Source organism: Calypte anna, chromosome 1 (assembly GCF_003957555.1).
Source record: "Calypte anna isolate BGI_N300 chromosome 1, bCalAnn1_v1.p, whole genome shotgun sequence".
NCBI lineage: Eukaryota > Metazoa > Chordata > Aves > Apodiformes > Trochilidae > Calypte > Calypte anna.
Genome location: NC_044244.1, coordinates 48,111,023 through 48,129,225, shown reverse-complemented (window position 1 = coordinate 48,129,225; position 18,203 = coordinate 48,111,023).

The following is an 18,203-nucleotide window of genomic DNA, read 5'->3' as shown; positions in this document are numbered from 1 at the left end:
GAATAGGGAAATAAACTACTTTAAATAAACACATATGCATCGAGAGTTATTCAAGCTACACACTAGCCAGACAGATAAATATATCAAAGACTCTCAAGTGTGTCCACTCCAGAGAGATGGGTGACTGCAGAAACTTCAGTGAACTGTAGTAAAATATTGCTCAATACTAGCCAGTATTGCAGTAGACACCATGTTTAACAAGCACCCATCCTCCCTACTTTCATCCATTTCTTTATACAAAACTTCAGCTCATGATTTTGTTGAAATATAAGCTTGATGCACTTTATAGGGAGTTAGCAGCCAACATGTTATAGTATTTTTGTTGTAAATATCAGTTGGCTCAAATGTGTTGGATAATACCGATCATGGAGCTGGCAACACACGGCTTTGTCTGGCTATATCTAAAGGGACTCAGCTTTTTACTCTTTTTTCCTAGCCACCATTCAAATTTCCTCCATTTACAGATACCAATTAACAAAAGACTGTCCTAATTCTGTAATGCCTGACTGCTTCATCAGGAAAATGAGAGCACATACCTGTGTGTATAGGCTATGAAATTTGACTGTTTTTAAGTGTCACTGTAATACTGAAAATTCCATAAGTGCTTCTAGAATCCTACTTCATATTCAGATTCTTTAAACACTCTTGCACTCGCTCCCTTCTACAGTATCATTTCCAGCAGACATCAATTTTCACTTTCACCAGTAACAAGTCATTCCATAATGTCATCTGAAAGTACATAGAATTGATAATTTTTTTGAAAAATAGTCACACAGATACACCATATCAAAGAGACTATTAGTCTTATTTATCTGTCCATCAATGGAAGGCCATTTTGCTTATACTAAACTTCTAGCTTCACTCTGAGCAAGGGAGCTGCAGCTGCAGCTGTAAGCAAATAACATACAGACTCCAAGACTGAAAAACTAAGGTATGCTATAGAAAGTTTACAGATAAAATTATTCAGAATTCCAGAGTGATGGTGTGCTCTCCAAGTTTTTGATTTGTTTAATCTCATTAATCCCACTGGTTAACATCTTTCACCATAACCACTTCCTATAGCCCCATTGAAATTTTTGTCTTATTAAAGTAATACATACAGAAATGTGTGTATATATATATATATATATGATTCACTTATGTGTGCCTAGATGTGAATATATATATATCTATACACCCCTGTGAAGGCACACACTCACAGGAAGTGAAAATACTGGTTTTAAATTATTTAATTTCAAAGTTGTTAGCTTTTTTCTTTTTCTTTTGGTAGGAAAAAAACTCACAACAAACCAAACCCTGAACACACATCACTTCAAAAAAAGCAACATTTGAAAACATTGACAGAGCTAAAAACATATCTTCCAAGATAAGTGCAATGCCATGGATCAGTACAAAAGTCAAGGAACCAGCTAACCGTGCAGCAATATAGAGATGCACTTCATTGCATGATACACACATGGGCTTTTGCTGCCTGCTTTGCTTTACAGCTGACAGCAAACCAACATCTGACACAGAGGAAAGTATCCCAAGAAATTTCTGCAGGGATAACATATCTTTTTTTTTTAAGTTGTGCCAAGAGTTTCACAATTATAACAGTAAAGGGAAGCAGTAGCTTGCTCTCACCACAGCTTCTCAATAGCAGAGAGGGAAGAGCTTGGTGAGGTGTGCTGAAAGAGGCTGCTTAGCAGTGTCATAGAATTTGTTTTGGAAACACAGACACTTAATCTGCAGGCAATGTTCCTGCTGCAAGCTTAATTCCATTCCCAGGTGTTTAGATATAGCCACACTTAGAGGAAAAGCAAGCATATGCAGCCTTTATTAGGGAGATGGAAATGAAATTAAATTGTGTATCCTGGAACAGTTTCTCCCGGTGAAGAGGACTGTAGGGGATTTGATAATCCCCTAGTGCTTTGCAGATTCAATGCCCTGAAGAGTAAATCTTAAAGCTTGAAAATGGATATAAACCTGTCTACCCCGGTCCCTCAGGTTTTCCTATCAGACAGCCACTTTTTATGCACTCCCTTGACTGCTAGAGATGTTTCCTTTTTTTCTGCAGTTTTCTGTGAAGTGGTTGATTTGCATCACTAAGTTTTTTCTCTGCTGTGCCTGGGCTGACCTCAGGCTTGTTCTCTCACAGATGCCCAATAATTCACCCCGAAAACATATAGTTTTGTATACCCTCTTGAAGCAGAAATCCTTAAAAACAATCCCATAATATTCCTTCTCCCCCACAAATTATCTAAGTCCTTAGAGCAAACACAACTCAGTAAACTCCTGCCCCTGCTCCATAACATCATGAGCCAAAGAGATGAGGTGAAAAAATAATGTATACCCTGCACAGTCCATGCAGCTGCCCTACCTGGGCTCCAGCCTGAGTTTGCTGCAGGGTGACAGTGGACCATCAATTGTGCCCTGTGCCCCTGCAGACCTCTCCTCTTTGCTGGTGTCCAGGCATCCTCCATCCTGCAATGCCTCTTCTCCCTTCTGCTGCTGCTGCTCAGCCAGAGCCTCTCGTGTGTGCTCCTGCTGCTTTCTGAAGCCTGTGCAGCACACACTGGCCACATGATATAAGCTCAGTCTTGCCATTTAAAGCTTTTTTTTTCTTTTTTTTTCCCCTACCTCCTCTCCCACTTTCCCAGCCATCCCTGATCCTAGCAATCAGGCACATCTTTCCCCACCCTCAGCTGCAGTGGATGGAGCAGGTGCTGCTGTCTCTTCCTGAGGTGTAAGTGGTTGCTGCTCCTGCTAGGTTGCTCTCTAGGGAGCAGAACTCCTTCAGAAGGGAGGGGAGGGAAAATGCACCAACACACTCAGAAGGATTTGGAGATACAGGTGTTTGCTCTGTTAACACCTTTTTGATGCAAAACCCTCCCAGGCAATGGTGGTAAGGGATAAGCAGATCCAGATGCCTTGCATGGGAACATGAGGCTGCTGCAGAGTGGGACAAATGCACCCATATTAAAGTTGGTATATTAAAAAGAAGTGTATGCGTGGAGAGCAAGCCCCCACATAGTACATATCACCAGCAAAATAAAGCTGAGAGACCTGGGTGACAAGCTTCAGGGCTACGTTACCACTCAAAATGTTCTCTTACCTCAGCTCTTGTTCAGGGCTGGAGGCAGAAAGTTCTGTGCCTGATGTTACGTGCCTGCCAGAGTGGGCAGTGGCAGGTCCCAGCCAGTTTTATTATGATGAGGCCACAGGGAGGAGACCACAGCCACCAGTCACAGACCCACCTGTGATCCTCCAAAAGTTTAAGCCTAGCTTTGAGTGTCCAGCTTGAGGCCTGCAGGAAACTCCTAAAACCAGACCATCCCATGGAATCCCTTTAACAGAGCAGCCTTCTGAGCAATCTCAACCTGCTGGGGAGGACCTGCCACTTCTGCTCACAGCTAGACCAGGAGAGACAGGACATATCCTGTCTCCTTGGGGTAAAACTGCCTCAGATGTAGCAACAGCTCTGGGTTTGTTCCAGGACACTGATCAAAAGCTCCACATGCAGGGAAGGAGAGCAGAACAGCAGGACCATGCCTAGGATCAGAGCTTGTCTTGCTGCCTGCTCAGCTTGATTGCATGCCTGACCTGAGATACCACCTAGGGATATCTACTCCAGAAAATGTTTTCTATATTGTCTGCCCCTTCTAACCAGTTAGAGGGGTTGAGACACCTCATTTCCAAATTTAGTTTCCTTCCTTGATAATAATTTGTTCTGAATAAATTTTTGCGTTTTTTCTCACTGGAAAGATACCTTTAGGGAACAGATGACAAATAGGTAACATGGCAACAAAAATCACAGTAACAGGACAAAAGTACCAGTATTTAAATAAAACAAACTCATGAGTCTTTATCAGCAGTTTTTAGTCTTGCATATTTATAGCATATCTATATAAATATGTTTAGCCAAATGGAATTACAACAATTCCTTTCAAGAAATTCTGTTCTAGCTAAGCATATTTGACATTTGCACATGGCATAAAACTGAAAATGCATATATTGGATTTTTTCAAAGTTTGGGTTAAGCAGAAAAGCATCTTTTAGCTTTATACTACCTATACATGCCCCAGTTCAAGATTTTATGCTCAACATCTCCTTTTCCATCATTGAAATACTGGTGTTATCCGGTATAACGGCTACGACCTAACCAGATAAAAAAAGCAACTTGATCATGTTAACAAAGATTTGATGTGAATAATTTATTTTTAATTTAAGAATCATGGATTCACATTCATAGAGTGGTTTGGGTTGGAAGGAACCTTTAAGAGCGAGCTAGCCCAACCTCCCTGCAGTGAGCCAGGACATCTTTCGCTAGACCAGGTTGCAACAGGTTCTGCTAAAACCTGTTGTCCCCTTTTTCCTTACAGGCCTTTTTTAAGTATTGAAAGGCTGTAAACTCAGCAGTCACTCTATACTTTCCCCTCAGTGGAAAGGGAATTACCCTTTAGCTGCCTCTTATTTGAATACATGCTCAGAAATGTGAGCCAGATTTCCCATGGTTGCTATTAACTGCTTCACATCTAGACTAGAAAAAGAACTCAAATTTATGCGAACTCTTGGCAGAAAATAAACAAAAAAATTTACATTTCCTCTTACTAAAGATCTTGCTTATGCATATATAAGAAACAATTTCCAAGTGCGATTATTGTAAACCCCGACCCCATTGCACCTGCTGACATTAGTAATGTCCTATGGGTCACGTCAAGACTACACATCCAAAGACAGAGATTTGCATTCAGCCAAAGAAGAGACACACTGCAGACAGCATGGCATGCAGCAGAACACAGATTCTCCCTGCCTAACCTCATTTAGCTGAGTTAGATGGCATAGCCTGGTGAATGGACTCAAGCACAGACCCTATGAGGAGAGGCTGAGGGAGCTGGGGCTGTTCAGCCTGGAGAAGAGGAGGCTCAGAGGAGACCTCATCACTCTCTACAACTCCCTGAAAGGAGGGTGTAGCCAGGAGGGGGGTTGGTCTCTTTTCTCAGGCAACTCTCAGCAAGACAAGAGGGCACGGTCTCAAGTTGTGCCAGGGGAGGTTTAGGTTGGACATTAGAAAGAATTTCTTTACAGAGAGGGTGATCAGGCATTGGGATGGGCTGCCCAGGGAAGTAGTGGATTCTCCGTCCCTGGAGATATTTAAAAAGAGACTGGATGTGGCACTCAGTGCCATGGTCTGGTAACTGCAGCAGTAGTGGATCAAGGGTTGGACTTGATGATCTCAGAGGTCCCTTCCAAACCAGCCAATTCTATGATTCTATGATATCTTTCTCCAATAAATGGAGAGAGCAAGGATCAGCTCAAGAGTAATTTGTAGTAGGATTATAACTCTCGTTTGTGAATCATTCTTGATATGAGCTTTTTTCTATCTCCATTAAGTACAGATCCAGCACAAAGGAACTAGATACCTAATTTAGCTGGCTAAATTAGTTTTCTGACAATGGAAAGTGCAAACATTGACCCCAAGTATCTCTTTTCTGATTCAGCCTCCTTCCAACTTTTTTGCTGGCTACAATAAGCACTGAAGAGCTCATTGCAGTGAGGTGATTTCACAACTGCATTTCCCAGTTCTGTGGGAAAGAGCAGCACCAGCCTCTACCACTGCAGCTTGTCCTCTGCTGCACCAGGAATGCATGAGGATCAGGACAGTGTAAATCACAAGCAGATGATGGAGGTAACACCGGCCATCTATGCAGCTCAACATGAAATATGGTATCAAGAACAAGGTGTTTCAACAGATCTCACTGAGGACCAGTGGGCAGAACCACCAGGCAGACCCAGAAGAGCCAAAGGGTCCTAAAACAGCAAAAGAGTTCCTAGGCTTCTTACCTGAGGCTTTTGAGACTGCTTTTTGTGGAAGAGTGCAAAGAGCAGTTTTGGAAACATCTATAAGAAAATAACAAGAAAATCTTTTGCTCTGCTTACACACAAAAGGATCTGTGACAGTAACAAAAGCCTTGCTTTTCAGCTGATCAACTCAAGCTGTCAGATTACTTCAACTTGATTGAGAGCCCTTAAATGTTAGTGCAATAGAGTAAATTGTTATTGATGGGATTGACAGGATGGATTTTTTTTTTTTGATAGTATGTTTAGCTACACAAAATGCAGTGGGAGCATTGGAAATCCTCGCATTGTAGAGTGATTGAGAGTTTGACCATAGTGCATGGAAAGATTTAATTTACAGCAATATTTTATATCTACACTAGAGACTGCAACTTCATTAAAAACCCCCACTGCAGAAAAAGCCCCAGAGAGCAATCATTACAAACATCTTCCCTGAAAATGCTTAATGCACGGCCTAATGCAGTTGTTATTACTCCTGTCCTTTGTATGTCACTGAGATAGCAAAATCACTGCCTAGGAGACTCTCTAAAAGCCATTTACTCCTCTCAATGCTGGACTTACAATCAATCCAATTCAGCCTCTGGCCCTCCAGGCAGTATGAAATGTTCTCTGAATCTTGTCTCCTTCCGAGTACTTTTACCCATCCTTATCCATAGTTTCAAGTACAAACTCTGTCATTTTGCTAGAGCCCAGGCAGGAACAAATCTCTCAGATCCTTTGGCTGGTCATCATTCCACCTGTAGTTCAGTGTCTTTTTCAACTATTTAACAGTAATAAGAATTCTGCTAGTTTTGTTATAATTCTCTCGTCATCTTACATGTGGTACATATTTTCTAGGTGCATTCAAGTAAGGTGAAAGCACTGAAGGATAGGCTCTAACAGGAGGTACTCAGAGAGTCTGGAACCTAGATGACTTGAGGAGTTATTAGGCATCCTCTTTTCCAGTAGAGGGTTATAAAGCTTTAAGTAATTCGTAATAATTAGAGAAAAATTAATAAAACCTAATATCATTTTATTGAAAAGAAAAGCAGCTCAAGAAGAGATTGGCTAGCCATGTGCTGTAGTCTACACAGGAACAAACTTTTAAATGCTTTAATATTTAAGAGTACCAAAATACAAAAATATAACAACTTTTCTTCAAATCACTAACTGTGATATTCTATCCGAATAAAAGTTAGAAATCCTAGAAGCTTTATTTTTTCTTGTGGAAGATGAGAATAAAAGATTAGACTTAACAGCAGCATGAAATTCAATCAGGCCTCTCTATTTAACTAAGTTTTCATATCTAGAAAACGAAGAACTGTGTTCAGAAAGCAGCCTTGTTGCCAGTGCTGACAAATGGGTTGCACAGGGTTTGCTATAGACCTTGACAAAAAATAAATGAGAACATCAATCACAATCTATTTGTGAAATCTCACTGAGGATTAGTTGCAGGTTATGTATGCACCTCCAATTGAAGCATTCAGTCAAAAGGAATGAAGAGTTAGAAGCAGAGTGCCACCTATCTGATATATATAACCTAACATAATCACAGATTAATTATTTAAATTCTTTTTACTTAAAAAGATTAAATTCTACTTTGTGTACTTTTAAAAATTATCTTCAACTTCTGTCCCCTTTGGCCCCTCTACACCGAGATCTGCTCTTTCTTCCTAACTTCAGCCCAGCACTGATAACCATAGAGTAATAGAATGGTTTGGACTGGAAGAGACCAACAAGATCATCAAGTTCCAACTCCCTTGCATGAGAATTCCAATCTTCCTGCAGGGGTTTAAAGCCTCAGTGTTTAAAAAAAAAATAAGCAGAATTTTAGAAAGTAATCAGACCTGTTTAAGCATCTTAAAATTGAGGGGCTAAAGTGTGTTGGGAGAATTTGTTTTTAAGTAGCCCTTGTATTTTTGTATCTTTAAGCAGAGGTTAAAGGTCATAAATGCTAGATCCAAATGTCAATTTTACCCTGCCTATATGAATGGGTGAGTCTCTTCTTCCTCAGCTCCTGAAGCTGCCTGGGCATCATCCTCTTCCCTCCCTGCCTTTCCTCCCACTTGCTCCCACTTAACACTCTTCCATATCCCCAGCACTGTCTCATTTTTCTAACATTCTTGGCACCACAGGTCTTACCTTTCCCTGACTGTGAGCACAGCCAGAGACTCAGAGGGACTTTGAAATGCACAGCAAGGTTTCCTCAGAGAAGATGCAGGAGACCCAAGTACAAGCCAAGCCTTTTAAAGAGAGACCACTTTGCTTTGCCAGACAAATGGACTAAAACAAAGCCTCCCTATTGCCCTGGGGAGAGCAGGTTCTCTCCTCAGCTCAGCAACTTTTACCAATTTCCTCCATGAGCTCCTAAGAGTCTCTGTTGCCTCCAAAGGCTCAGGTATATCTGTTCCACAGTGCAGACCCTGCCCTTCCAATGCAGGACAGGCTTTCTTGCTCCTCTGCAAGACAGGCACTGTCTGAGTGTAACAGGAGGCTCCCTAGGGTACCACCCAGGTTTGTCAAGCTAAAATGACAAGACTGATAGGTGGAAACTGGAGCAGCTCATTTGTTATTGGATAATGTGTTCATACTTGAAATGTCATACAAATCTGAATTATTCTGATTACTCACTCTCCTGACCTCAGCACACACCCACACAGAGACTCCAATTTTTTTACTTCCATCCTTAAGCACTTATTTCTGTCCTTTTATGCCATCTTGTAGCCCTAAATTACTGCATCTTGGTCAGTTTCATTGCTAAAAAACCCCAAAACAACAACAACAAATAACTAAAGGTATTGTTTTCTCATTTTGGCATAGGATTAGGAACAAAAGAAAGGGTATACAGAATAGCTGCTTTCAGTTGAACCACCTCTCACCTGTTATTACTGACCTATACTTCTTGAATTTAATGAGAAGCCTAAACTTTTATTGCACTTTATTGCACAGGCATCACTCCTAGGAAAAAGATGGAAGGAGGGGCTGACTTATTGGCAGATTGCTCAGTAAGGTACATTTTTATGATATCCTGAGCGTGATCTTAGCTTTCTGCACAAAAGGATCTCATTGGCCTGAGCACAGACAGTTCCTACACCATAGTAATGAAGCATGCAGACAAAGAGCCTACTCCTTGTTCCCAAAGAGCCTATCAAACCACCCCTACATATCCAGCTCCAGTTAAAACACTGCATTGATCTGTACCAAGAGACAGTTATTACATCTTTCAGGCTTTATGAAGTGCAGAAATCTGTGAAAACAGGCAGTGTAACAAGCACATGCTCTTGAACTTTTATTAGTCTATCTGTGCATAATTTTGCAGAGGGTAGTACTTATTCAGCTAAAACCAAATGCTTATAGTTACAATACCCCTTTATTTGCTTTTACAGACACTGCAATATTTTCCAAAGCCCAGATTTCTACTTTGTTTTTAAAAATTCCTTTGTATTTACCTGTGTGTCGAGTGAAAGGCAAGCTAAGCCAAATATTACCTTAATTCATTACCTACTAGAACATTTGGTGATAAACATTTCCAAAGATGAGACTTCCCAGGGAAGTAAAAAGCTGAACTGAGAACAAGAACGAGCTCAGCTGCAAACTGAGTCACAGAATGTATTTGGTTGGAAGGGACCTTTAGAGGTTATCTAGTTCAACCTCCCTGCAGTGAGCAAGGACATCTTTAACTAGATTTAACTAGGTCAGGTTGCTCAGAGTCCTATCAAATCTGACCTTGAATGTCTCCAGAGATGGAGCCTTTATTACTTCTCTGGACAATCTGTTCCAATGTTTCACCACCCTCACAGTAAAGAGCATCTTCCTAATGTCTAATCTAAACCTACCCTGCTCTAGTTTAAGACCATTGCCTCTCATATTGCTACATGCCCTTCTCCAGCTTCCTTGTAGGCCCCCTTCAGGTACTGGAAGGCTGCTGTAAGGTTTCCCTGGAGCCTTCTCCTCCCCAGGCTGAACAACCCCAGCTCTCTCGGCCTGTCTGCATAAAGGATGTGCCTCAGCCTTCAGATAATTTCTGTGGCACTGCCCTAGCCCCACTCTAACAGGTCCATGTCCTCCTTGTGCTGAGGGCTCCAGAGCTGGACACAACCATGAATGCCTTTGCTCTACAAACCTCTTACTCAGTCAACCAGCACCATGAAGGAAACAGCCCTCTAATCCAACCCATTGACAGTCATTTAGTCATAAGGTTGTTCTTGGTCACAATTTCTTAGTTTATCATTTTTGAGGTTTGAGAATTCCTATAGAGAAGCAGTTTTTTGTAATCTTCCAGGCATGGTGATGCCTCTTGTCTCAGGGAGCAGAGCACAGCACGAGGCTGAGGCAGCTGTAGGTTCCGACTGTTGTTCTGGGAGGGGAGTGAGAAGAGGGAGGAGGCAAAGTCAGAGCTCTTTTTCTAGAAATTTCTAGCATTTTCAGGCCATAGGTATGAATTTGTGATTGATGAATATAATTGCCTTACTTGGAAAGGGGTAGGGGGAGAGGCAAGATGGTAAAAACCTAATATAAGTTTATATACTTTTATAAAGCTTTGCCATTCCAAAACCCCACTCTTACAAAACCAGCAATATATTTTTAGACAGTAAGAGCAATATTACGGTTCTCCAGGTACCCATTACTGTTAAAATATTCACAAGGCTTTGTTGACTAAGCTGGTAATCACTGGCTAAGAAAATAGAAGTAATCCCAAAAGAGAAGCAACAGAACATTAGCAGCACATTATAAGCTGTCACTTGTGATTGTTTTCTTTCTTTTATCTTTAGCACAGGGACTGTACTGTCACCTTATAGCCCAAACCCATCTGAATAACTCAGACCCTGTCTGAATCTCACTTAATCTTTCACAAACACAAGCACCTACTTTTGGTTGAACAGGAACACTTCTGGCCATGACACGTAGAGTAGAACAGCTCAGTTGGAAGGGACCTGCAACAATCATCTAAAGCCAATGATATTTACAGTGTAATCCAGATCTTCAAGGTTTCTTTTTACAGAGCAATATACACCACCATACTAAAAAATATAAATAATGTGGAGGCAGACACGAGAGGTCTAGGAAAAAAAAAAATTAAATTGGTTAGAATTGCTCATAGCTCTTGAACTCAGCTCTCTTACCTTCATTCAAAATGAGATGAGCTTGTAACTTCCTGAAGACTGGTTCTGCTTCCATGGGACTGATGCATGGGGATGAATACTCTTAGGTAATAGAGGAAAGTGGGATGATTCTTTCATATCTTCCAGGCAACTAATTTCAGCTTCATATGTTCTTATCTTTTTTTTCTTCCTCACCCCCTTCATGATCCTAGAAATATAAGCTCACCCTTTCAAGAGGAGCCACTACTGTTTCTCACTTTACAAGTGCCTATTTTAAGCCTGTTAGTCAAATTTGCAATGCTGCTAAACACTCCTAACTCTAAGTAAAATCACCTGAGCTTTAAAGTCCTGTATGACACTAACTACATAGAATGCTACAGTGTTAAGACAATTCCCATTAATTAACTCAGCTGAGTAGATGCTTTAATCTCAGTAACTTTCAGCCTTGATTTCCCCTTTTTTAAGGAGATAAGCCTGTTTGACTTGACATTTTGAGATATTCTCAGGTGCTATTGATGAGATCCTGGAAGGACTCATAGGACAATAATCAATCACCCTCTTCAGTGAGGTGTAGAAGTTGGCGAGGGGCCACATGCTGAGATCCCAAATACCGAACAGATGCTCGTTCAGTCAAAGCTGCCTCTTCTACATCCTGAGAAACAGTATACTGATGAAAAAACAAACAAACAAACAACAAAAACCACAAAAAACAAAACAAAAAATACAAAAACAAGCAAACAAAAAAATCCAAAAAACAAGAGCATAACTTAAAATGGAAGTGTGTGTCAAAATATGTGTAGGTAGTGAAATGGCTGCACAGGCCATCTAACTGTAACATTTTCTAAACTGTGAATGTTTGCCTTCACAGTCTTCATATATTACGTTTACATTCTAAAATGTAAAGGCTGACTTAAGGACCAAGTCCTAGTGTAAACTAGAGGGGGTTTAAGTGAGATCTCACAAAAAAAACTTTTCCAACATTTTTCTTCACACAAAGACAGATATAAATGTTCATAGATTTTCCTATGACCATTTTCATAAAACATCATGTGATCTCAAAATTTATTCGTCAGGTATGTATTTTTAAATAATTTGACATATCTGAATATCCTACTATAGTTGAGGACATAGTAAAAGACCATACAAATATATTCAAAAAAGTCTCCACAAGTCTAATGTAATGTATAGGAGCCTAATTCCAGGACTATAAACACAAAGCATGTATATTTAGTTTGCTTTTTCAATAAACTCATTCTGTTGCTCTTTTCTTTTTATGCAGCAATAAATAACGTCAAGGTACTGCAAGAGTAAAGGCTGCAGTATGTACAAGATAGCAATTTATTATGGTCTTGTTTCACAGCTATCTATAGAAGAGTATATTCAGCAAAAACAAAAAACAGAAGAAAAAAAAAGAAAAAAAGCTGTGAAGAAGTATACTATTCATCAGAATGACTCACTATGGTAATATAATTTATGTTCTTCTGGAAATATAGGGTCCAGCACAAGGAACTTTTTGTTACAGCAGCCTTACTTCAGAAAAGTAAAAAATAATGATGTTTATGTAAAAGATCAGCAAACTGCAAGACTCTAAACCTGAATTTTAAGATTTGTTTAATTTTCAAATATGAGATAAGTAAAGCTTATGTTTTCACACTGTAAATATGCATGTAACTCATCTTAATATGGTTCTTACAAGGTGCCATGTTTGAGTACTTTGACAAATACTAATTAATGCAACTTGTCTGTATCCTAACATGGCCTTCTTGATGAAACATGCAAGTTTGGCTTTGTATTGCAGGACCTTAGCTTTGTACAATACTTTCTGACTCAGCACTAAAGGCCAATTTGATAACCAAGTTCTATGCCGCAGTCCTACTGCGTCCTTAGCACATAGTCCTTAGCACAACTAATTTGTCAGTATTTTCTGCCTTGCTACCTTTCTTGGAGAACTGGCCAGCTGTTCCTGTCTGCTGAGGTTGTCCTTCCATCTGGAATGCAAAATCTTGCACAAAGTGCCATAACTGCATTGATGTAGTGAGCATCAGTTCTGCTCTGCAACTGGAAAGCCCTTCACTGCTGGCTTGCCCATCAGTCACACACCTGGAACTTCACTTCTGACCTAATGGCATTTTATGGCTACCTTGATCTGCACTGTAAGCAGTTCCTACCTCTCATATATTTTAATGTTTTGCTTTTCTTAAGTCAGAAATGTATAAAAACCGTTGAGCTTATTTACATTTCATACAACGTAGTTTTCAAAACTTTTGATAAAGAAGTGATCTTCAGTCTTGGCTCTTAAAACAAGAAAATGAAAAGGTGGTTTCCAAAATATTTGCATGAAAAGGTCTTACAAAACTAAACACCTCTTGAATTACTTATGGCATGCCAAGTCTGGATTTTGCCAGCTAAAATGTTTCATTTGAATCAATGAGAAAGGTTTTGCCTGTGCATTTTAAGAGGTCTTGGGCTGCTCGAGTAGCCACTGTTAAATTCATAGACACCAGATGGCTCCATAGCACTCACTGATGTAACCATCAGATTGGTGTTTCCCTGCAGGGAAATAGAAAAGGAACTGTATAGTTTGAATGTTCAAAGCTACGGCTACTTGAAGTTTTATGTATGTGTGTATCTTTGTGTATATCTCCCTCTCTATATATATGAAACTTCTGAGCTATAACTGGAGTTCTTTCAACTGCACACATATTTTATTCTGCATTGATGCATGTGTATTCACCATTCCAAGCCCAGTTTTCCAAAAGGTTCTAGACATACAGTGCTCATGTTTGAAGCTTGCATCTGAGTCAGCTACTGGCATTGAAAGGAGATTGACATTTTAAGGTGCCACAGAGCAGCCCAGTTCTGCAGAGCCCTTGTATCAGCCACATTCAAATTAAGCTTTCAGGGGGCTTTGTCTCTAAGAGGGCTACAGTCTTCAGGGACTTTCCTGGTGGTTTTTGAGCTTTCTATTTGTCAGTCCCAAGCAAGGTATGTTTTAGCCATCTCAAGGCATCTTCCTGTGTGGTCCAAAAGCCTTGCAGGATGGTCCAGTTGGCTTTGTCTTTTATAAATATAACACCCATTAGCAGCAGAGCCAGATTTCACTATGTGAAATACTCAAGGCTTTAGGAAGAAAAAAAGCAGAGACAGATCTGTAGCTTCACATGAACTCTTACACATGCTTCAGAATGGCTTTGGAATTATCCTTAGGGTGCTTGCTCCAGCTCATACATTTGTAGTGGGCAATAAACCACTGGCTACCAAAGGACTTTGGTAGCAATGGCAAAGAAAGCAATTCTGATGGTTCAAATGAGTGTCCTGTACAAGCCGAATGAACAAGGGTGTGGTGACAGGACAGGAACCTTTAGCAAGACATTGCTTAGACTCCCTCTGGTTTTTGGACAGTAGATATCACTGCTAGCTACACTTTGATCAACCTGAAGAATAGGATCTAATTCAGCTTGTCATTCCAGAAGCAAATATTAACCAAATATTGCAAGGATTTCTCCTTATACCAAAGGGAATCTCACCAAACTACAGCATATAATAGATTTCATATACCTTATTTACATTACCACTATGTAGTGACAAGCAGTATCACTCTGTGCAGCACTTCTCCTTGAACACTAGCAAGTAAAATGAGATACAGATACAACTTCAAGACTTTCCTTCCTTTTCTTCACAACTTTTAAGGGCTGCAGTCAGATGTACAAAACCTGGAGTGCATATAGGATGGCCTACCTATGGCCATACCACCCTGAGAACATCTGATCTTGTTTGATCTCGGCAGCCTCAGTGGTGATGTGAGAGCTACTGGGGGGAGGGAGGAACATGGTATCATTTTTCCTGTATATTTGTATATATTTAGTAATTTTTGCTATTTATCATTACTGTTTCATTAAAGTTGTGTAGTTTAGTTTCCAACCCATAAGTCTCTCTTCCTAATTGTCTCTTCTTTCTTTATCAGGGAGGAGAGAGAGATTAATAGAGAGCATCTCTCATTCAGTTTAATTGCCGGGCCAGTGTTAAACCACGACAAGGATCCAGACTTGTTTTGGAGAAGTGTGAATGAACCCATCATTTCTATTAAGGTCTAAAGGCTAGAAAGCAAAACCAGGAAGGAGGAAACTTCACTTTGTCCTCATTCAGAAAAAAGCAGGAAATTTCACTAGAATGTTTAATACCTTTCAGCAATGAAGACAGTTTTAGAATTGGAGGAAAAAAAGTCTTCCTTATCTCCTAAATCTTTACTGGTGGACAGTGATTTAAGATTCCCTTGGACAAGGAGGGATGATGTTGTAGTTAGATGAGAGAGTCTTGGGCTGTCTTGTTATTTTACTGGCCAGCTGAAATGCCACCAGCTCTAAATAGAAAGCCATAAGTAGCACCTCTGGAATGCCTGGTCCAGTAGGAATGAGCGTTGTAGATGCCTCAAGAATGCAGTTACCAGAGAAAGCTGATGGAGAAGGATAGGTGTAACTACATGTCTGGGCACCAGCATCAGACTGGTAGGAACTCAAGCCACGCCGGAACAGGGAAAGATCTGCAGGTATTAAAATATTATTTAAAAATCAAATAGGGAGAAAATAAGTTAATTAGGTGACTCCAGGGAAAAACTCCAATTCTCCTCTCAATAAACCAATTAAATTTCAGTTATTGATGGCAACAGACACAGTCTAAAGTTTATTGAAAGATGTAAGCATGGAAAAATATTGGCACATAGGTGTTTTCTTTTATTTCAAGTAGAGCTGAAAATAATAAAACTCTCAGAGGTGTACCTGAAACTACTGAGGCATAGTGTCAGCTAGAAGAGTAGGAAGCCCCTTCTACTGAGTTAGATATACTGAAACCAAGATCAGAGTAAAGAGGTCTTGAACTCAAAAAACCACCAATAGATTAGAAGCAGTTTATGTTTTCATAATAGCCTGAGATGGAAGCTACTCTTTATGTGGTGGTAGAGTAAAAACATAACCCTGCTAAAATACATCCTCTGTCCCTCCACACAAAAAATAGGACAGTAGAAAAAAAAAAGTGTGCATGTAAAAAGGTGCAGTATATTTTTATTTCAAATAAGTACTCATACAGAAGGACATCGATAACACACGGAGAATTCAGTCAGGTTCTTCCTCCAAGTTATCCTTCCCTCACAAAAAGTAATACAAGCTGAACATTAGACTTGTTATTTGGCAAGGTAAATGTTGCAAAAAGAGTGTTTCCATTAGGAGGCATTTTGTTACATCTTGCTCTTGGCTCACCTGATGTTAGATGACATCCCTAGTTACAACAGGACTATGAAGTTGGAGACTGCAGTATTCACAGAAGTTGGACCATGCTCAAACGTACTGCTTTTGTAATAAAACCAAAGCCTACTCCCATGTAACAGGTGAATCATCTTTAGATTAGCTGATTAAGGTTTCAACTGTAAAAAGCTTCCACTTTTTATTTCATTTTGAACCATAAAATTCAATCTATGACATGCAATAATGGATCACAAAGATGAAGCCACCTGCTTCATTTTCTCTGAAGCAATAGTTCAAAGATAGATGTTGAGATAGCTTTACCCTGAGATCCAAGAGTTTCAGTGAACAACTGATAAAAAAAACTTGTAAACTCTTGAAAAAGTTTTGTGGCTTGACCCCAGCCAGCAGCCAAGCACAAAGCTTCTCACTCCCTTTCTCTCCCCTTCATTTCAAGCAGAATGAGGGAGACAAAAGCAGCAAAAGCAAGAAAACACATAGGCTGAGATAAAGACAATTTAATAAGTGAAGAGGAAAACAAAAAAACCAAAACACAAACCACCAAGTGATGCAAAGGTAATCACTCATTACCTCCCACAAGCAGACTGATGCCCAGCCACTCTGCAAGCAGTGGCCCCCTTGGAAGACCCCAATCCCACACCTCCTTGCTTTGCTCTGGTTTTTATCACTGAGCATGATGTTACCTGGCATGGAATAGTCCTCTGGCCAGTTTGGGTTAGCTCTCCCAGCCATGTCCCATCCCAATCTCCTGTATGCCCACAGCCTACTCACTGTGGGGTCAGAGTGGAGAAAAGAGAAAGTGCTGACCCTTTGCAAGGACTGTTCAGCAACAGCCAGAATACTGCTGTGTTATCAACCCTGTTTCAGTCACAAACCTAAAACACAGCATGGGATGGGCTGCTATGAAGACACTTAACTCCATCTCAGCCAGTCCCAGTACAGAAAGAATCCCCAAGAATTACAATACTAATCTGCAGGGGTTATATATTATCATATTTCACTATTTGGAAGCCCAAAATGAAAAGTCATCTACTGTAAAATACTTTCAACATGTGAAACTGTGTTAAATGTATCAAACCTGAAAGCAGTCCACTACAGTCATACTAATTTTAACATTTGCAGTAGTGGCTTTGACCCGTGTATTTATAAAAACAAGTAAGCTTAAGGCTTTGTATGTGACCTTGTGGGACTTTTGCCCATGTTATTATACATAATCTGTTTTCCTCCTATATTTGGATATTGGTATTTACTGTTTACTCCCAGCAGGGTGTAACCAGTATTGTACAGTAGATATGCATAAATAGAATTATAAATAAAAAGCTAATAAAAGTGCTCAGAAAGGCCGCTCAGTGACTGCCACCGTGCATCAGAACTCGTTATTAGTTTATGATGCTTGCTTACTCTAGTTCTAAAGAAAAAAAAAATATATATAACATCTGAAACTGCAGTTCCTATACATCTTGTCTCCTGCCCACAAGTAAATTCCCTGGGCATGGAGAGTTGTAGTAGTCTGCAGTGCTTCTTCACAGACCTTCAGAGCTCCTTGCTATTTGTAGGAACAACTGTTCATTAAACCCAAAATATCCTAAACAATGCCACTCCCAAAAGCAGTAGTTTTTATTAATCTATGTGAAACTCACTTATCTTGAGTGTAAAGGTGCTAAGCACCACAGCTGTTTAACCCACTGAAAATCTTCAGGAGTTGAGAATGCAAACAGTGCACAGCTTTCTGGCAATTTCAGACATCTGAACGCAAACACAGTCCCTCATTACTTTTTCAGTAAAGCAAAATACCTCTCCCCCAAGCCAGGCAAGAAGGTCTTCATAAATAAAAAAAAAGCCACTTCAGATTAAGGCTGCCCACAGAAATTAATGTATAATTCTGAATGAAGTATTCAGTGATTGAGTTTACATGTAAAGGCCACTCCTGCAGAGCGATAAGGCTCTGCAAGCACCAGGTCAGTACTCACACTGCTGCTGGAGCTACTCTGGGGCTCCATCCCAGGGCAAAGCACTCTTCCAGCAACTC